The 22356-nt window shown below is 47.1% G+C and overlaps 1 protein-coding gene across 4 annotated transcripts in view; it reads right to left on the bottom strand.

Moving 5' to 3' along the window:
* Window positions 1–4662, bottom strand: part of NACC2 (NACC family member 2) — a 232831-nt gene extending 228169 nt beyond the window's left edge. For 3 of the 4 annotated variants that reach the window (XM_073541051.1, XM_073541052.1, XM_073541050.1), the window contains exon 1: window positions 4598–4662. The gene's annotated coding sequence lies outside the window, so the exon portion shown is untranslated. The remainder of the gene's footprint in view (window positions 1–4597) is intronic. The other variant, XM_073541053.1, reaches the window with a different exon arrangement.
* Between the last annotated feature and the right edge of the window lie 17694 nt (window positions 4663–22356).

The raw sequence follows: 22356 nt of genomic DNA, 5'->3' as shown, positions 1-22356 counted from the left end.
AGGATGGCTATGGGGTTGCATATACTACAGAGGATGGCTATGGGGTTGCATATACTACAGAGGATGGCTATGGGGTTGCATATACTACAGAGGATGGCTATGGGGTTGCATATACTACAGAGGGTGGATATAGGGGTGCATATACAGAGGGTGGCTATGGGGGTGCATATACAGAGGATGGCTATGGGGGGTGCATATACAGAGGATGGCTATGGGGGTGCATATACAGAGGATGGCTATGAGGGTGCATATACAGAGGATGGCTATGGGGTTGCATATACAGAGGGTGGCTATGGGGGTACATTATCCTACAGAGGGTGGCTATGGGGGTACATTATACTACAGAGGGTGGCTATGGGGGTACATTATACTACAGAGGGTGGCTATGGGGGTACATTATACTACAGAGGGTGGCTATGGGGGTACATTATACTACAGAGGGTGGCTATGGGGGTGCATTATACTACAGAGGGTGGCTAGGGGGGTGAATTACACTATAGAGGCTGACTATGTGGAATTCATTATACTATAGAGTCTGCCTATGGGGAGTGCATTATGTACAGTATAGAGTCTGCCTATGGGGAGTGCATTATACAATACAGAGTAAAAAAAAAAAAAAAGCATTACATTCTAGGGGACAAAATGTGGGCACTGTTTTCTAGGGCACTTGCACCCGGCCTTAGTATTTTCTAGAGGGTTGCTTTAAAATGTACAGGTCACACAGGGCCACACAGCAGGTGCATTAATGGGGTCACATACGACAGCAGCAGATCAGCATTGGGGCATCAGCAGGATGAGGAGTTTGTGCAGGTTGGGGACAGTGCTGAAAATGTGAGAAGTGAAACATGTCTTTGTTGTATTCTCTGTAGCCGAGTCCTGGCTGGAGAAGTTGTCATGTCGGTCTGGGCCAGATGGAAAAGACGTGAAAAGTGAACGGTTCCTTCAGAAAGAACATCAGCGGTAGGTTATCTGTAGCTGTGCTGTGATCTTTTATACAGTATGTTCTGTAGGACGGGTATTTACCACTGACCATATGGCGGTAATATCAATGTTGGTCTTTATATAGCAATTATTTTCAGTAACAGCGCGGTCATCTGCTGAGGTTCTCCTCCACTATTAAGGTGCGTCACCCAGTTATAATCAAGGTTACCTGGTTAGGGGCCCACTCAGAAGTTTCGCCCCCCTGAACCAAAACCCTAGCTACGCCTCTGACTGGGGCTGAAGGGGCGGATGTTATACACCAATAGGGGAGGAGAGGGGCCAGATGCTATCCACCAGGGGGCGAAGTGCTGAATGGTTATCCTCGAGGGGGCAAGGAGAATGAAAAAATTGAATTTAACAATTAAGAAGAATGTCTCAATTCTTTTCTTTGAATAGAGTATTTAGAAGAATGCTCCGATGATGATCACTGGTAAATATGAATTTCCTTACAGCTCCACTGTATACCCATTTTCAAGAATGTGACAAATAAAATGCTAATACAATTTATTTATAATTTTAATGTTTCTCAGCATTTGGCAGACCCTGTAAGGATGGGGCACCCATGTCAACGGACTGGTAATAGTACCATCATCCAGACAGGTATGTGCTATATTTGACAGCAGTGTCAGATGTGTTCTGCTCTCATAACCCGGCTCCCTGCGTCACATGAACATATCATCCATATTATATATCATACAGGCATGTTCCAATGACCACACCACAGAGGAATGAACCATCCTAATATATTGTGGGTTGGGGGAAGTATGGTGCTCTCAATGCTAGGTACGAGCTATATGCCAAGCAAAGCCAGTAGGGCTTAATTTATTCACGAGTCCAATGGTAAAGGAAGATGGAAAATAACGTGTTTACTGCAATACAACAGTATGCAAAGTAAGGATATTTAAAATCTGCTGCGACTTGGCCCAACCAATAGGCGAGTGTGGCTTTCAGATACCCAATTCACTCAAATAAGTGACACATCCCATTGAAATCAACAGAGGTGGCATCAGTTGATCTGGTATCTAGGTAAAATCTGCATTGTCTGGACATACCCTTAACATAGTTGCCAATAGTCCTAAATTTGCAGGAAATGTTCTACTCCCACAGCATGAGGTACTCGCACAGCCCCCTGCACACACAACATGAGGAACTCCCATAGCCTTTGCATACACAGTATGAGGGACCCCACAGCCACCCACACACACAGTATGAGGGGCTACCATAGCCTCCCACACACACAGTATGAGGGGCTACCATAGCCTCCCACACACACAGTATGAGGGGCTACCATAGCCTCCCACACACACAGTATGAGGGGCTACCATAGCCTCCCACACACACAGTATGAGGGGCTACCATAGCCTCCCACACACACAGTATGAGGAACTCCCACAGCCCCCCGCACACACACCAAGAGGCACTACCACAGCAAGAGGGACCCCACAGTCCCCCCACACATACAGCATGAGGGACTCCCACAGCCCCTGCACACACAGCGAGAGGCACTCCCACAGCAAGAGGGACCCCACAGTCCACCGCACACACAGCATGAGGGACTCCCACAGCCCCCCCGCACACACAGCATGAGGGACTCCCACAGCCCCTGCACACACACACACAGTGAGAGGCACTCTCACAGCAAGAGGGACCCCACAGCCCCCCCGCACACACAGCATGAGGGACTCCCACAGCCCCCCGCACACACAGCATGAGGGACTCCCACAGCCCCTGCACACACACACAGCGAGAGGCACTCCCACAGCAAGAGGGACCCCACAGTCCCCCCACACATACAGCATGAGGGACTCCCACAGCCCCTGCACACACAGCGAGAGGCACCCCACAGTCCCCCCACACATACAGCATGAGGGACTCCCACAGCCCCTGCACACACAGCGAGAGGCACTCCCACAGCAAGAGGGACCCCACAGTCCACCGCACACACAGCATGAGGGACTCCCACAGTCCCCCGCACACACAGCATGAGGGACTCCCACAGCCCCCCCGCACACACAGCATGAGGGACTCCCACAGCCCCCCGCACACACAGCATGAGGGACTCCCACAGCCCCCCCGCACACACAGCATGAGGGACTCCCACAGCCCCCCCGCACACACAGCATGAGGGACTCCCACAGCCCCCCCGCACACACAGCATGAGGGACTCCCACAGCCCCCCCACACACACAGCATGAGGGACTCCCACAGCCCCCCCACACACACAGCATGAGGGACTCCGAAAGCCCCCCGCACACACAGCATGAGGGACTTCCACAGCCCCCCCGCACACACAGCATGAGGGACTCCCAAATCCCCCCGCACACACAGCATGAGGGACTTCCACAGCCCCCCGCACAAACAGCATGAGGGAGTCCCACAGCCCCCCCGCACACACAGCATGAGGAACTCCCACAGCCCCCCGCACACACAGTATGAATGATCCCTGCACCTGCTCACAGCCTAAGATGGACCGCGTAGCCCCTCCACACACAGCCCCCTTGCACACAGACTTTTTTGAGGATTCTTGTTTAGCAGGTCTGTTAAACAAAAACTGGATTATAAAATCACATAAACACCAGCAGCAAAAGAAAAATTATAAAAACATTTGAAAATCTCTCAAAACTGGTTCAGGAAACTAAAAACCCTCCAAAAGTTGCCAAAAAGCATGTCCTAAAGCGGTTTCCCCTAGAGAAGTCAGGATTTTTTACCGTAAGAATCAAAAGTGAAGATGGGTCCACTGTGACTTATTCACACAAGGGCCTGCATAAACCTGGCACCAGCCCTGGGTGCCCCAATGTCACCACAGAGTCCTGCTATGTACCCAGTAATGTAACTTACCGCCATGTTGTGCCGCGTCAACATAAAAATAGGGACAGGGACAGGGTAACATTTTGGCAAACTCTAAGCTAAAATTTCAATATAAACAAGAAAGTTTCCATTTACTGACAGGAATCAGATCTTGGCCATGCTGGGGTTTAAAACAAAATTCTATTTAACATGCAAATAAACCCACTTTGTTGTATGCGCTTATGGGGCCTGCATAGAATCTAAGAGCCTCCATTGTAAGAACAGGCTAAACCGTTGCTCATAGCAACCAATCAACCCACTGCTTTCATCTTCTAACCTCACAGGAAAGATGTAAGCCGCATTCTGATTGGCTGTTATAAGCAACAGCTCTTCATGGTCTAAAATTTGTACATTGCAAATTTGTAATTTTTGCATAAAAAAAAAAAAAAAGTCCAATTTTACAAAAACTGTATCAAAACCCACAAACAATATCAGCCAACGTGTGAAGTGAACCCGGCATACAGCTACACAGTGCGATGTTACGCGTCAGCAAAATAAAAACGCCAAGTCGCAGTCAAATAACATTGGCGTCAATGGGCTCCAAGTAGGTGACTGTGATTTGCAATCAAAAATATCCAACAGGTTTGTATTTTTGGCAGCAGTCATTTGGTGGGGGCGTTAGGCGACATCATAGGCAATTATCACATGCGATCTCACATTGCTACATTTTAGCGCCATTATTCAGGTATATCTCTGGTAAAACGGCTATGAATATGTCCCGAAGGCCCAAAATACCTCATACAAACAGAGGTAAATAAGAATAACTTACCTCATCCTGCAGGCCTTTTACAAACCTTCCAATAGGGGTTGATAGACACCAATTTTTTTTTTTTTTTTTTTTTAAATCTCCATTTCCATTTTTTTTTAGCAAATCACAGAGAGCTCCAACCATGGAGGTATATGGTGTATCTCAGGACTTCTGTCTAAAATTTGGAAATTTTGCCCAAATGCACCTGAGCAGTATAGAGCCTCGCTCCCAGGTGTCACACCTGCAAAGGCCTAGCTGTTGGCAGCGGATTACTCACTATACTCTCCAAGCGTGTGACAGCAGAACTTGTTCATTCAGGAACAATATATGATAAGCTTAATAGATCAGGAATAAATCATTTGTGCGTAAAGGGCCCGTTACACACAGCGATCTCGCTGGCGAAATCGCTGATTTTGTGACACATCAGCGATCTCTCCAGCGAGATCGCTGTGTGTGACATCCAGCAGCGATCGGCCCCCCTGCGGGGTATCGCTGATCGTGCTGGATCGTCTTGGGCTGTTTTTTCATTGCTGGTCTCCCGCTGGCCAGTGCGCATCGCTGCGTGTGGCAGCGGGAGCCAGCGATAAGCGACGCTGCACGCTGGTTACCAACGTAAACATCGGGTATCTAAGGGCCGCGGGGCCCTTAGAAACCCGATGTTTACCCTAGATACCAGCGTGCACTGTAGGCAGGGCGGGAGGTGGAGGCAGAGCAGTGAACAGACCGGAGTTGCTCTGCTATCTGCCACTCCAGACTGTCAGACTGGAGTAGCAGATAGCAGAGCTACGCCGGTCTGTCTGCGCCGCTCTGCCTCCACCTCCCGCCCTGCCTGCAGTGCATGCTGGTATCTAGGGTAAACATCGGGTTTCTAAGGGCCCCACAGCCCTTAGATACCCGCTGTTTACGTTGGTAACCAGCGTGCTCGCTGGTCCTGATCGCTGGAGGGGCTGTTTATGTGACAGCTCACCAGCGATCAGCTAACAATGTCCCAGCGATTCCATCCAAGTCGGATCGTTGGTGGGATCGCTGGGACATCGTTATGTGTAACGGTACCCTAACTATCTGTGCATCATCTGCAGCAGGCTGCTTCTCTCATACACAGACACAGGAAAAAACAGGAAATACAGTCACATGCTCTCCCTGTATGAGCCTCTGGGAGTTTTTTTTGTTCTAACTTTATGAACAGTATACAAATCTAGCAACTAAATACTCATAGACAGGAATGAAGTTGTTACACCAAACATATTCCAACACTCGCATTAATAGACTAATCATCCATGGGGTTGCACTGCTAGGACATGGTAGAGCCAGTCTTCTGAAAATGGATGACTGTCCTTTAGTAAACCCAACAGAGGGCACCTCTATACAAGTACATCATGGACTCCATCTCCTGGAGATTACCCCAATTCCATGCTGAGAGGAGATATGGAGCTACACCACTAATTATAATGTAAGAGATGTCCTATTATATCATATCCATGTGATATAATACATGTTTTAGCCTCAGTAGCTCTGCAGAGATTTCTGGTGTATGCCAAGGTAATTTAGGATAGTTTGCAATAATCGTAGCATAATGCTAAGCATTTCCCTCTCTTACTGATATGGTATGTATAGTATTGCAGACTACATGTCGCCATAGATCCGTGGACTTCGGTGGGTTCACACGTTGGAGCTTAGTGCAGATTTTCTGCATTTAAAAAACACAGTTTTTACAATACCAGCAAAGTCTCTTTTTTATATTAAAGTATTCTAAATGCTGTCTTTTGTTTGTATAGAATCAGAAATTGGCTTTTTAAAATCTGCAGCTTGTCAATTTTTGTTGCGGAACTGCACCTTTTTGGTGTGGATTTTACTTGTTTCAATAGGGGCATAAATCTGAAGGCTAGACTCTGACCTAATGTTATTTTGCTGCATTTTTTGTGCCTCTCCACACCAAAAATTGCACATATGGATTGGTGCAGAATCTATGTGGATGTTTGGAAATCAGCGCCAAATACTTGAGGCCTAGTCATAAAGCCTCATGTGACATTAGGATGAGTTGTCCCACAACTTCATGACATTGTGGGGCTTGGGAAGTGAAAAGTGGTGATGTGTTTCTATTATACTTTTCCTCTGATTGTTCCACTCCTGGTTTTGGTTTACAAATACTGATGTGAAATACTGAAGGTGTGAACGTGGCCTTACTGTTTGCTGATTCACTCCAATGGCAGCTGAGCTGCCCCATCCAGGAATAGGCATTACACAGTTTTCAGAGCCGTGCTTTTCAAACTCCCAACATTGTTTAATGGGGTATTTCCAAAGAATGAACTTAAGCCTATCCATAGAATAAAGAATAACGTGTTGATCACTGACGGTCCAACCACTAGGACCAACAAAGATCCCGAAAACAGGATTCTGCAGCCTTGTCCTGAGTGATGGAGTGGAGGTGCTCATGCTCGGCCTCCTCTCTATCCACTGTCTGTGGGTTTGATGGAAATTGCTGTACTTGGCAATCCCATAGACAACGAATGGAGCGGAGTCGGTGCATGCTCACCTCCACTCCATACTGCAGAGTCCTGTTTTTGGGATCATTGGGGGCCCTAGAAGTCAGACCTCTCCATGATCAGAAAATTATCTCCTATCTTGAGGATAGGGCATATTTTTTGATTTTTTTTAAATTTTATTTTTATAGGACTAACCCTTTAATGTCAAGGGTTGGCCCCCCCATGGATCTGAAATTGATTATCCTCCCATGTAAACATTAAACTATCATTATAAGCAGCACAACCAGCCACGAAAACAGGGCAAGCGCTGCCGAAAACAGCTACAACATACGGTAAGGGACAGAACAATCGTTTTAACGTTCATTCTGACCCTATGTGGTTTTTTGGCACTAAACAAGTTGTCAAACGCTGCAGTTTAAGGGCAAAAAAAATGGCTCTTGTGAATGGATTGTTGCCATGTCCCTCCTCAGTTTGGAAGTGTTTAGTTACTAGTAATGAGTTTCCTGAGCCTTTGTCTTCTCCCGAAATATGTTTCTTGCAAGACATCAGCATTGTACACCTTAGAGGAAGTTGCTGAAAAATAGATAAAATGCTGAGGGCTAGGATGCCAGTATTATAGGAGTAAAACATTAATGTGCTACCTGTGGTCGTCTCCCGGATAATGCTGTGTTTTTACCCTTGTTAAATTTAGTAGACTGGGAAGAAAAGCTTGTAGCTAGGAGACATTGCTCCTTAAATCATTAGTTCCTCTGTAGCCTGCAGCAGAATTGGATCTCGACTCGCTCTATCCACAGAGATGGTTTTGTTTTGCTTGGCCTGCAATATCTTGACAGATTTGACTCCATCTTTTAGCCGCATCTTGAGACTGGTGTTTAGGAACAGAAGCTGAAGGTCTTAAACCAGACATTGGAATTTCTGACACTGCAGTGTGTCAGGTCACTGATACAGAGTCGCACAAAGTGCTGTATGCCATGAAATCGGAGCCACTCTTTTTTTCTAGCTCACATCCATCTGCTGCAATAATAGGAATCAAGATGGTGTTTGTTGCTTGGGAAAATAAGACATCTGCTTGTGCAAAGATCATTTGCTGCTGGGGTGATGCATTGAAAAACACTATAGAAGGGAAGAGCCATCTGAAACTTAAAGAGTTAATCATCATCTTCATTGGGGAGTCCTGGGAATCTCCATTGTTGTCTGGTTACTTTTTGTGAGTACTGCAATTGTAATACTAATGTATATCATTGGTTTGGACTAGTATACAACAGCTGCAGGCTTGTTTTGGAGGGACTGTGTTGAGAAAATTGAACAATAGATATGACACAGCCGACCAGCGTTGAAGTGATACCACATAAGTAGTGGTAGTAAGCAAGACATCCCACTGCAAGGCAGAGATGTGGCGCCCCTGAGGCTCAGTCGCCACAGAGGTACTGCACCTCCTCCTGAGGTGTGGTGCCCCACCATCCAGGTAAGGTGGAGACACCTGACCACACTCCAACACCTGCACCCCACACCACAAAGTAGTGTAGCAAAGCACCTTTGGCGGCTCCCTGCTTGGAGTATAGCAAAGCACCCATTGGTGGCTCACTGCTTGGAACACGAAACGTGCTGGGAGGTGGGTGGAGTTAGTTTACATTACAAAGAGTGGGAAGAGTTTAGGATTTAGAGGTCAGTTGGTTAGTGAGTTGGAGAGAGAAGGAGATCCCCGGAGAGAGGGATAGATGGATGGAAGTGCTGCAGCAGATCCCAGTGACCTGGGTCTGCTGGCACAGGAGAGGAAGAGAGAGAGAGAGCAACATAGACTGAAAGCCTGATTCTCCATAGAAAGAAAGATTAGTACGGAACGTGAGGAGTAAAAGAGAACAGAGGACATGGGTTAGAAGAGAACCCTTCCTAGAAGTTCTAAGCGCAAGGCCAGGGACTGGTCCCCAAGGTTGTATGGATACTAATGGTCCTGCAGCAGGCACCGGAGGTATAGAAGTAGTGACCACTAGGGTGACCGGATCTCATATGGGGGGGAAAAAAATGTCAGAATCTTGTTCGTCTGGACCCCACAAAACGATTCCGCTTTCCAGATATTGAGAGAGCCAAAATTTGAGCTCGATCAAACGACGTTAACCCGTTGCGCTCGTCGCTCAAAGTTTGAAAAAATCCAAATTGAGGTATTTTAAGATTTAGGTATTTTGCATAGTCTGTTAGACTATAAAGAATGTGACAACAACATTGCAGAAATAGCCTGACCAAATTTTCGAACCATTTGTGGTTGTTATGATTGAGTCACCGTAGGAGGCAAAAATAGAAATGCTAGCTAAGTCCAGAAAACCAGAGAAGTTGGCAGCTATCGGATTGCAGACCCCTGAACCTATCAACACAACTAGCAGTAGCCGTGGGGGGCTCCTACGATGCCCTAGGCCCCTCGATCACAGCCGGAGGACTACATAGCCTAAAGACAGAAAGGGAAATCTAAACTGCCCCAGAGCAGACCCCAAAGTAAAAGGCAGCCCCCCACATATAATGACGGTGAAGCAAGAAGAAAGAACAAAACACAGACAGAAAGATAGACTGAGCAAAGATGGGGCCCACGCTAGCTTAGATAGGAAAGGACAGGAAGGCTGCTGTCTGCAATCCGTGAAAAACCCTATGAAAATAAGAGCCAACAAACTGACAGTAAAAAAGGCCCTGAAGACGCTAGGCTTCAAAAAAGCTATGTCAGTACTCAGGAATATTCTGAAGACAGAGCAACAGGCAAAAGGAGATTCAGCTAACCCCAGCAGGGAATGGCAGAATCCAGAAAAGCAAGGAAAACAAAACACTAATGCAAAAAGGCAAAGCAGAAATCTTAGCTTTAGATGAGCAGGAATAAGACTGGTTTCCTAGAAGTCCACAGAGAAATCACCCACAGGCCAGAGGGGCGTCGGCAGCCTTATATCCAGTCATTAACGCCACTCAGCCAGTCATCATCATCAGCCCCAGGTGTTTGACAATCAGGCTCACTACCTTTCTTCACCAGAAGAGGGAGTTCCTCGGGCCTCAGTAGTGAAGGGGAAAATGAACTCACAACAGTACCTCCCCCTTGAGGAGGGGTCACCGAACCCTCAACCACGCCACCAGGGCGATCAGGGTGAGCCCGATGAAAGGCACGCACCAATCTTTTGGCATGAATATCAGAGGCAGAAACCCAGGAATTATCCTCCTGACCATAACCCTTCCACTTAACCAAATACTGGAGTCTCCGTCTAGCCAGACGGGAATCCAGTACTTTCTCTACCTCATATTCCATGTTACCTTCAACCAATACAGGGTCTGGAGGTGCAACCCCCGGAACAACAGGTTCAACAAACCTCTTCAACAAAGATTTATGGAACACATTATGGATTTTAAATGTGACAGGAAGGGCCAAACGAAAAGAGACCGGATTAATAATCTCCAAAATCTTGAAAGGTCTAATAAATCTAGGCTTAAACTTAGGAGAAGCCACCTTCATAGCAATATTTTTTGATGATAACCACACCATATCACCAACCTTAAATTGGGGACCAATGGTCCTATGTCGGTTGGAAAACCGCTGGGCCTTTTCCTGGGAGAGAGATAACTTATCCACCACTTGGTACCAGATCTGGTGCATTCTCTCCACCACAGTGTCAACCCCTGGGCAGGCAGAGGGCTCCACCTGCCCTGAAGAAAATCGAGGATGAAACCCAACAAAAAAAAGGAGACATCAAAGTGGCAGAACTAGCTCTATTATTTAAAGTAAATTCGGCCAAGGGCAAAAATGAAACCCAATCATCCTGATCAGCAGAAATAAAACATCTCAAATATGACTCCAAGGTCTGGTTTGTTCTCTCTGTCTGCCCATTGGTCTGAGGGTGAAAAGCAGAGGAGAAGGACAACTGAATTCCCAGCTTGGAACAGAAAGTTCTCCAAAATCTAGACACAAACTGGACTCCTCTGTCAGATACAATGTTCTCAGGAATCCCGTGCAAGCGAACCACCTGTTGTAAAAACAGGGGCACCAATTCAGAGGAAGACGGCAACTTAGGGTGTGGTACAAGATGAACCATCTTAGAGAACCTATCACAAATCACCCAAATAACAGTCATCCTTTGAGAGACAGGCATATCAGAGATGAAATCCATTGAAATATGGGTCCATGGCCTCTTGGGGACAGGCAAAGGCATCAACAACCCACTAGAGCAAGAACACGATTTAGACCGGGAGCACGTCCCACAGGACTGCACAAAATTCCTGACATCACGAGACAAGGAGGGCCACCAAAAAGACCGACTCACCAGATCTCTAGTACCAAAAATACCTGGATGACCAGCCAAAGCAGAGCAATGAACTTCAGACATCACTCTCTTCTTCCACTGGTCAGGAACATACAACTTTCCACTGGGACAACGCTCAGGTTTGTCCTCCTGGAACTCTTCCAGAGCACGTCTCAAATCGGGCGAGATGGCAGAAAGAACTACCCCTTCGCCTAAGATGGTAGCAGGCTTGGTCACCACAGGAGCATCAGCAAAGAAGCTCCTAGAGAGGGCGTCAGCCTTGACATTCTTAGTTCCAGGAAGAAAAGAAACCACAAAATCAAAACGTGTAAAAAACAAGGCCCACCTAGCCTGTCTAGGGTTCAAGCGCTTAGCCGACTCTAGGTAAATCAAATTCTTGTGGTCAGTGAGGACCACGACTTGATGCTTAGCTCCCTCCAACCAATGTCTCCACTCCTCAAATGCCCATTTCATGGCTAACAGTTCCCGATTCCCCACATCATAGTTACGTTCAGATGGAGAGAACTTTCGGGAAAAGAAAGCACAGGGATTCATTTTAGATGTTACAGGATCCTTTTGGGACAAAACAGCTCCTGCACCAATCTCAGAAGCATCCACCTCTACCTGGAACGGAAGTGAGACATCAGGTTGCCGCAAAACCGGGGCGGAGGTGAATCTTCGCTTCAGCTCCTGAAAGGAAGAAGCAGCCTCCGGAGACCAATTTAACACATCAGCACCCTTCTTAGTCAAATCAGTCAATGACTTGGCAATACTAGAAAATTTTGCTATAAATTTCCGATAAAAATTAGCAAAACCCAAAAACTTCTGGAGGGCCTTCAAAGAAGTGGGCTGAACCCAATCGTAAATGGCCTGTACCTTGGCCGGGTCCATTTCAATAGTTGACGGGGACAAAATAAATCCCAAAAAAGAAATCCTCTGTACTCAAAAAAGGCATTTAGATCCTTTGACATACAGGGAATTCTCCCTCAAGATCCGGAACACAGTCCGAATATGTTCAACATGAGAATCCCAATCCTTGGAGAAGATCAAAATATCATCCAGATAGATAATCAAAAATTTATCGACAAAATCTCGGAAAATATCGTTCATGAAGCACTGGAAGACAGAAGGGGCATTAGTGAGCCCAAAAGGCATCACCAGCTACTCAAAATGTCCCTCCGGAGTATTAAACGCCGTCTTCCATTCATCCCCATGCTTAATGTGAATAAGATTATAAGCCCCCCTGAGGTCAAGCTTGGTAAACCAGCAAGCACCTTTAACTCTGGAGAATAGATCAGAAATCAGGGGTAACGGATACTGATATTTAACAGTAATTTTGTTGAGAGCACGATAATCGATACAAGGTCTTAATGATCCATCCTTTTTGGCTACAAAAAAAAAAACGGCACCTAAGGGTGACGAGGATGGTCTAATATGACCCTTCTCCAACGCCTCCTTAATATAGGATCGCATAGCCTCGTGCTCGGGTACAGATAAATTGAAGAGCCGACCCTTGGGAAATTTACACCCGGGCTCAGTTCAATAGCACAGTCATAACTCCTATGAGGAGGCAGAGACGCAGACTCATTCTCACTAAATACATCATAAAAGTCCGCCAAATAATCAGGAACATCATGCGACTGAGGAGAGGTGGAAAACACCGGAGCCTCACTAAAGGCACACCGACAACCCCAACTCACCACAGACACAGATTTCCAATCCAAAACTGGATTATGAATTTGTAACCAGGGAAACCCCAGAACAATAGTATCATGCAGATTATGTAACACCAAAAACCTGCAATTTTCTTGATGGTCTGGGGCAACCCGCATTACCAACTGGGTCCAAAACTGAGGTTTATTTTTCGCCAAAGGAGTAGCATCAATCCCCCTCAAAGGGATAGGCGTCTGCAGAGGTGTCATCAGAAATCCACAACGTTTAGCAAAATCCAAGTCCATTAGGTTTAGAGCTGCTCCCGAATCCACAAAAGCCTTGGTGGAAAATGTGGACAGGGAGCAGATCAGAGTAATAGCCAGAAGAAACTTAGGTTGAACGCCACCAACAGAAAACGTGTGTGCAAAGCGTTTCTCGCGTTTAGGACAGACAGAAATAATATGCGAGGCATCTCCACAGAAAAAACACAACTTATTACGCCTTCTGAACTCCTGACGCTGCTCTCTGGAAAAAACTCTATCACATTGCATAGGTTCAGACATCTGTTAACAGGTGGCAACACCTCTCGTGCAGCTCTGCGTTCGCGTAAACGCCGATCAACCTGAATGGCTAAAGACATAGAATCGTCAAGACCAGAGGGAACAGGAAATCCCACCATAGTATCTTTTACGGCTTCTGACAAACCCTTCAGAAAGAGAGCAGCCAAGGCATTATCATTCCAGGTAGTAAGTACTGCCCACTTTCGGAATTTTTGACAGTACAATTCTGCAGAATTACGACCCTGGTTCAATGCCAGCAGGGTCTTTTCAGCCTGATCAATGGCATTAGGTTCGTCATACAACAACCCCAAGGCCTGAAAAAATGCGTTCACATTAGTCAGAATAGGATCATCTGGTTTCAAAGAAAACGCCCAATCCTGGGGATCGCCACGCAGCAAAGAGATGACAATTTTAACCTGCTGCGCGGAGCTCCCTGACGAGTTAGGCTTCAAGGCAAAAAATAATTTACAATTATTTTTGAAATTAAAAAAATTTAGACCGATCCCCAAAAAATACATCAGGTGTAGGAATCTTTGGTTCAGCAGCATGTGAATGAGCAAGGTAGGCGGAAATTCCCCGCATTTCCGCAGCGAGCTTCTCCACACGATCAGACAATTGCTTTATCTCCATTGAGAGAAAAAAAAAAATTCCCCCTATGGCCTCAGAGATATAGAGGAAAAAATATACACACTTTTTTTTTTTTTTTTATACAATTATTTCCTGCTATAGAGTACCCTAGAATCTGCGGTATGGCGGGTGATTCTGTTATGATTGAGTCTCCGTAGGAGGCAAAAATAGAAATGCTAGCTAAGTCCAGAAAACCAGAGAAGTTGGCAGCTATCGGATTGCAGACCCCTGAACCTATCAACACAACTAGCAGTAGCCGTGGGGGGCTCCTACGATGCCCTAGGCCCCTCGATCACAGCCGGAGGACTACATAGCCTAAAGACAGAAAGGGAAATCTAAACTGCCCCAGAGCAGACCCCAAAGTAAAAGGCAGCCCCCCACATATAATGACGGTGAAGCAAGAAGAAAGAACAAAACACAGACAGAAAGATAGACTGAGCAAAGATGGGGCCCACGCTAGCTTAGATAGGAAAGGACAGGAAGGCTGCTGTCTGCAATCCGTGAAAAACCCTATGAAAATAAGAGCCAACAAACTGACAGTAAAAAAGGCCCTGAAGACGCTAGGCTTCAAAAAAGCTATGTCAGTACTCAGGAATATTCTGAAGACAGAGCAACAGGCAAAAGGAGATTCAGCTAACCCCAGCAGGGAATGGCAGAATCCAGAAAAGCAAGGAAAACAAAACACTAATGCAAAAAGGCAAAGCAGAAATCTTAGCTTTAGATGAGCAGGAATAAGACTGGTTTCCTAGAAGTCCACAGAGAAATCACCCGCAGGCCAGAGGGGCGTCGGCAGCCTTATATCCAGTCATTAACGCCACTCAGCCAGTCATCATCATCAGCCCCAGGTGTTTGACAATCAGGCTCACTACCTTTCTTCACCAGAAGAGGGAGTTCCTCGGGCCTCAGTAGTGAAGGGGAAAATGAACTCACAACATGTGGTATTTGAATGCAGAGATGGTGGGATTATCGTTTTTTGATCCCACCATTACAGACAATGAAAAGTTGTTAATGGCTAATAAATTGCTCAGCAGCACAGATGAACCATCAGAGCACCCTAACCTACATGAGTTGATAAGTTTACATAGTTATCTAATCTATTCTAGAGCTTTTGTTAAAGTAGTTTTTGAAACGTCAGAATATAATGCTCGGCATTTGCTTACAACTTGCAGGACATATTGCTTTTGTTCTTCATCTTTTGTCAGAAGGTCGTTAAAGTCGGTTACTTCCTACCTCTTTTAATTTTTCTTTCCTAACTTTTGGATTTACAACCCTAGCGTGCTCTGATGGTTCATCTGTGCTACTGAGCAATTTATTAGCCATTAACAACTTTTCATTGTCTGTAATGGTGGGATCAAAAAACGATAATCCCACCAACTCTGCATTCAAATACCACAAATGGTTGGAAAATTTGGTCAGGGCTATTTCTGCAATGTTGTTGTCACATTCTTTATAGTCTAACAGACTATGCAAAATACCTAAATCTTAAAATACCTCAATTTGGATTTTTTCAAACTTTGAGCGACGAGCGCAACGGGTTAACGTCGTTTGATCGAGCTCAAATTTTGGCTATCTCAATATCTGGAAAGGGGAATCGTTTTGTGGGGTCCAGACGGACAAAATTCCGACATCGCTTTTTTGCGGTCACCCTAGTGACCACTTTATTCCCCCACAAGACTTGGGGGCACAACAGCAACTGGATAGTGAGCCGAGACTTAGTAGCAAGGAGTCCCCGAAGCAGGCTACAGCTGTCTTCCGTACAAGTAGAGTTCATAAGAACATCGGACAGGAGGAACTCCAGTGTAACTTAGTACTAGGAGTACTTCATCTAAAGGCGCTATAAGAGTAGACGTTCAGAAAGGCACATGTTGGCGGAGTGTTGGAAAGGAGTATTCCATCTGGCCTGGAGGTTGACTGAGTCCCTGACCCGGAGGACACGGCACAGAGGCGGGCACCTGTTTGCACAACAGACTGTGAGTAAAGCTTTGGAACTACATGCCCTGGTGTCCTCCACTAATTCTTGCGCCAACCCGCCCAGCACTGCAACATCCCTTGCGCCAGACACTATACCATCTACGTGTCACTTCACCTACTCTGCCCTGGGACTACAGCCCTGCCCGTGGAGGGCTATAACATCATTGCTGCACCACACCATTCGTCCCAGAGGATCTGTCTGCGGCGTCAGCTTACATCTCCATTGCCGAACACCACAGGTGGCGTCACGAATCACTTATAAACTTTCATCACAATAAGCACACTGCAATAACCCCTTTTACAATGGGCGCCCAGGGCCGCGGGCCGGGTCCCAGCTGCCGTGACATCCCCCACTGAAGCTCATCGGGCCCGGTACCGAGTACCCCACAGCCCTGGGAGGGTGACCCATTTTGGCATCACGAACAGGATGACGAGACCCGATGCCATCGGGTTCTGTGTGCCTAAGATGCAAACCTTTTGAAAATGTGCAGAAGACCCAATTTAATAGACTGTAAAATGAACGCTAAAAATGGCCGCCGGTGCGGTGAAGAAGGGCGTGACAACATGGGTGGTCCTAAGAAAAGACCGCAAACTGCCCTGGGCCTCCCCTGTCTGAACTTCTATGCGACAGCAACATGGCCCACCCCCCGAGGGGTTCGTATACTGGCCGGGTATGGAGGAGTAGGAAGAAGACGCCGCCCTCAGGAGGGGCGAGAGCCAGTGGCGGGAAAAGAGCCCAGGCAGGAAGAAGAACGCCATATTGGAAGGAGAAGGGAGGAGGCCTGCGGAGCGCGAGGAGGTTGAGCTGAGTCTCCCCGGCGCAATGGCTGAAGGCTCTGACCCGGCTTCCAGGATGAACTGTCAACAGCTAGAGGAGGAGATTGCCCGGTTGGCTAATGAACTGCGGCTGAAGCAGGAGGCGCTCTGGAGGAAGAAGTGGCAGCCCGCCCAGGAGGGGCCTACACCCGCGGTACCCCAGTCACCGGTACCCGCCGTCGCTGCACCAGATCTTCCCCAGGCAAACCCTGTAGAGCCTGCCACCGCTGCAATACCACTGGCAGCGCCCCCTGCAATCTCTCCGTTACCACCGCCGCTGTATGAAGCTTTGGGAGCTGAAACGGAGGAAGAGGAGCTCCCGTCTGGACCCAGCGCAGCCGAGCAGGTCCCACCGGAGACCTCCGTAGACCGGACAACTACAACTACCACTGCTGCCACCCGGACCCGCACCGTGCCTGCACCAGAGCCGGGACTGCACCGCCAGGAGGCACCAGGTACGCTAGTCGCCCCTGAGGTTGGGGAAGCCACTGGGTGCCCGCCGGCTGTAGCGGCCAGACAGGTGGTGCTGGACTTGGTTTGGGACCGGGATATCAGTCCCCGGGGGGGGAAACATCTGAACCCCTGACAGTGGTGCTGCGGTCCACAGTGGGCAGGGGCCGGTCCCGGGAAGAGGAAGAAGGGACAAGGGACTACTGTCAGGAAACCATCCGCCAGCTGGCAGCCGAAGAGCGGGAGAGAGAACAGCGGAGGTTGGCTGTGCTGGGCCCTGACCTGGACAGCAAGGAGAGAGCCCGTGCTGGTCACTATGGGTCCCGAGATTCGACAGGATGGGGCCAGGTCCTTAATGTGAACCATGAGCAGGGGTTCGGCTTCATTGCAGACCCTACACGGATCTCCGACCTGTTCTTTAGCTGGAGAGATGTGGAGTCTCATCTCCAGAAAGGACACCCTGCTCGAGACCTGCAACCGGGGGAATATGTGACCTTCACACGGCATGAAGGGCTCCGTGGTTGGTACGCTTTAAACGTACGCCGGATACCAGAGGATTTCCTCGCCACCTTCAGGAAGGAAAAGGCCTGCACTTCCCCGGTACCTTCCACAGTGGTCACCAAAACTGTGTTTGTACCCATGCCAGTAAGCCAAGCTATGTCTGTACCAATCCAGCATCCCTGGGTACAAGTTACCACCCCTGCTGTACCTCAGGTAGCAGCAATACCATCCGAAAACCGGCAATTCATCAACCCACCAGGAGGTGGACACCCAGAGCATCTCCCCTGGAAGCAGCCCAAGCAACCAGCTTCCAGAACCTCAGGAGGGGATCATTAGCAATAATCTTGATTTGAACTAACTTTTGTTGCCCAGGAAGGTATTAGCAAGTTTCCAGTTTTTCTATTTTTTCTATTTTTGATTATGATGTTTATCTGTTAATCCCGTTGTTGCCCAGTTTGATTGGCAGCGTTTTTCATACTTGAACTGTGGAGATCATGGATGCTGAGTGATCCAGAACTCTCATTGTAAATAGTTTGCACCTCTTTAGGTGCTTTCTCTTGGTTTTACATAGGAACCTACCCTTGGAACAAGAACTACCTCGTTATAAGGACATTTCCAGACATGATGGCCGGTCCAATGTCTACTGCTTGCACTTATGAATAATGCTTAGTATTTTTGAACAAGAAACTAGAAAGTGATGATGTGTAGTAAAAGTATTAATGACAGATTTTATAGGGTTCAATTGAGAAAGAAATATAGAGAATGTTTTAGAATGTTTGAATAAAGATGTGAGAATTGAATAAAAATATGCAGATGACGAACCAAGCAATAGCGGTCGTCACTCCTAAGACAAAAAGAAAAGAAGAGAGTAGAAAATGTGACAGATAACAGAAAAGAAATGTGTTGCTAGAAAATGTGTTACTCAGGCTGATAGTGAATTCGCTTCCATAGCACTTTAAATTAGGTAGCATAACTTTAAAAAAAGATAGACAGTTAAATTGTTTGCAACATTCAAGAAACAGTGCCTCCCACATTGGGAAGTTTAGTATAAGAGATGTTCATTATGCAATATAAAAATTTGTATGTTCCTGTATTGTCAACATTGTTTCCCTTGCAGCCCACGGACGAGCTGTGTTTAACGGGGGGGTATGTGGCGCCCCTGAGGCTCAGTCGCCACAGAGGTACTGCACCTCCTCCTGAGGTGTGGTGCCCCACCATCCAGGTAAGGTGGAGACACCTGACCACACTCCAACACTTGCACCCCACACCACAAAGTAGTGTAGCAAAGCACCTTTGGCGGCTCCCTGCTTGGAGTATACCAAAGCACCCATTGGTGGCTCCCTGCTTGGAACACAAAACATGCTGGGAGGTGGGTGGAGTTAGTTTACATTACAAAGAGTGGGAAGAGTTTAGGATTTAGAGGTCAGTTGGTTAGTGAGTTGGAGAAGGAGATCCCGGAGAGAGGGATAGATGGATGGAAGTGCTGCAGCAGATCCCAGTGACCTGGGTCTGCTGGCACAGGAAAGGAAGAGAGAGAGAGAGCAACATAGACTGAAAGCCTGATTGTCCATAGAAAGAAAGATTAGTACGGAACGTGAGGAGTAAAAGAGAACAGAGGACATGGGTTAGAAGAGAACCCTTCCTAGAAGTTCTAAGCGCAAGGCCGGGGCCTGGTCCCCAAGGTTGTATGGATACTAATGGTCCTGCAGCAGGCACCGGAGGTATAGAAGTAGTGACCACTTTATTCCCACACAAGACCTGGGGGCACAACAGCAACTGGATAGTGAGCCGGGACTTAGTAGCAAGGAGTCCCCGAAGCAGACTACAGCTGTCTGCCGTACAAGTAGAGTTCATAAGAATATCGGACAGGAGGAACTCCAGTGTAACTCAGTACTAGGAGTACTTAATTTAAAGGCGCTATAAGAGGTGACATTCAGAAAGGCACATGTTGGTGGAGTGCTGGAAAGGAGTATTCCATCTGGCCTGGAGGACATGGCACGGAGGCGGGCACCTGTTTGCACAACAGACTGAGTAAAGCTTTGGAACTACATGCCCTGGTGTCCTCCACTCATTCTTGCGCCAACCCGCCCAGCACTGCTACATCCCTTGCGACAGACACTATACCATCTACGTGTCACTTCACCTACTCTGCCCTGGGACTACATCCCTGCCTGTGGAGGGCTATAACATCATTGCTGCACCAAACCATCCGTCCCAGAGGATCTGTCTGCAGCGTCGGCTTACATCTCCATTGCCAAACACCACAGGTGGCGTCACGAATCACTTATAAACTTTCATCACAATAAGCACACTGCAACAACCCCTTTTACAATGGGCGCCCAGGGCCACGGGCCAGGTCCCAGCTGCCGTGACATCCCCCATTGAAGCTCATCGGGCCCGGTACCAAGTACCCCACAGCCCTGGGAGGGCGACCCAGAGACGTCACGGAACCCCACAGGCACAGCGACAATGGCCGTCACACAGCACCAACACTGAGGGAAAGGAGCTAAAAAAAACCCTTACCTTACCCATATGGTCTCAGAGCAAAATAAGCGGTAACCCAATGGCTGTACCTCATTGCTGCTGTGCTTTTGGGGTGGTGTGACCTGGAAGCGTCTGGGCTTTACCTTGCAGCATGGGTGCTGTTGGGCCCCTGGGTCGCTTCAGCCTACAGGTGCTCTCATGTTCAGTTTTGTACATGTTTTGCTTAGCTGCAATAGATCAATGTGCAAGTTTAGGATTTGCAGTCATTTCTTTTTGTACATATATGAAGATAATGGTTGCTGCATATCCCAAGGGAAACAATTTATTCTCACACAATGTCTGAGTCCCAAATAAATCTGCTGAAAGCTAAAATCTGCAACAGCGCCATTACTCTGTTACCTTATTTATGGTTATTTGGTCGCTGTATATGCAGTTATTTAGGCAACTGTATGGAAGTGTTATCTGGTAAATGTCACAATGACACTGATATTTGGACACTATATTCATATTTCTAAACTTTCCAAGCAATGCCCTCTCAATGCCATGAATGAGTCTATTATAATGACAAAGCCCCCAAGTGTCATGGACAAGAAACTATCCGAAAGTGCTGATTTCCAGGACGATTTGGCAGTGGCCACATTTTTCTGTTATGCCGTGTGAGCTCTCCTTGTTCCTGGAAATTTTAAGAAAATGATGACCTTACTGTGTAGAGCATAGCTTTAGGTACAGTGTATGTCCACTTCTTGTATGTGTATTACATAGAGCACCATCTAACGTAAGGCTGTCTCTGTTTATACTTGCTTGAGATCGTAATGGAAAAATGCGAGCGAGCTTTGCATATTGTGATTTGGGAAATTTTGCATATTGTAATTAATGCAAATTTAGTAGGTCTAGCTATCAGATGATGTGATCTAATTGAAACGAGATCACAAGACAGAATATCTGCTAGAGCTGAGCAAAAAGATTGGCAAAACTACCGGAAAAGTCTCAGGATGGGGGACATTATATCTGGAAGACGCCCGAGATTATTGACATTATTATAGGAAGGTCTCAGGAAGAGGGACATTATACCAAGAAGGGGCCTGGGATGGACTACATTATATCAGGAAGGGTCATGGGATGGGGGACATTATTACAGGACGGCACCAGGATTGGGGACATCATTATATGGATGGGCAAACACCTATATCTTTATATGATCTAGAACGATACCAGGGCCAATATGTCTTACCAGTATGCAGGTGGGGGCCCTCATCCACATTTTGTATTATGGCCCATCAGACTTTAGTCAGGCCACTGTCTGCAAATATCCTCCTGCGCTCATGAAGTCAAGCTAGGGCTACTGATCAGGAGAGGTGCTATGGATCTTGTAAGGCAGGAGGAGGTTTGGATGACTGCAGCCTAGGGTCCTTCAGGTGGCTACCTCCCCTGACTCCCTCTATTAACATGCTTGCTCTGATCAAATGAGGGTGCATATTTACCACCATAGAGGGGGTTTCGGTGACTTGGGAATAAGTATCTGCAGAAAACCTTTCCAGATCTTCTCACCATCTCATTCCTATTACTTGATCTTGGGGTTACAATAATGTCATCCTTACATACATGGGTTTAAAAGATCCTGCCAAAAACTTTATTAATTTGCCCAGTTAAAACTTAGCATCTGCGGCACCCTATTGTACCCTTTGTGTGCCTCTTACAAAGAGCAAAATTGTTCAGCGTGTCATTACGTGACCTTTCTCAAAGCCGTGCCCTATAAAGGTACAGGGAGTGCCTGTAGGTCTGTAATTTTTACCCGTAGGGGCTCTGTTTGCTGCAGTACAATCTCTGTGTGCACGGCATTCAATCCTGAAATACAATTATCGCCAGTAAGTATTGGCTGCAGCTGTGCCGACGATCAATGGGGCCTCCTGGTGGCGATCTCCAGAGTTAGCATTGTCGTCTTGCAGCACTGGGGTCTGAGCTCAATCATC

The sequence above is a fragment of the Dendrobates tinctorius genome, unplaced genomic scaffold (assembly GCF_039654945.1).
Source record: "Dendrobates tinctorius isolate UK_male_01 unplaced genomic scaffold, ASM3965494v1 ptg000120l, whole genome shotgun sequence".
Taxonomy (NCBI): domain Eukaryota; kingdom Metazoa; phylum Chordata; class Amphibia; order Anura; family Dendrobatidae; genus Dendrobates; species Dendrobates tinctorius.
The sequence above is the reverse complement of the archived record's forward strand: the minus strand, read 5'-3'. Positions and strand labels throughout refer to the sequence as shown.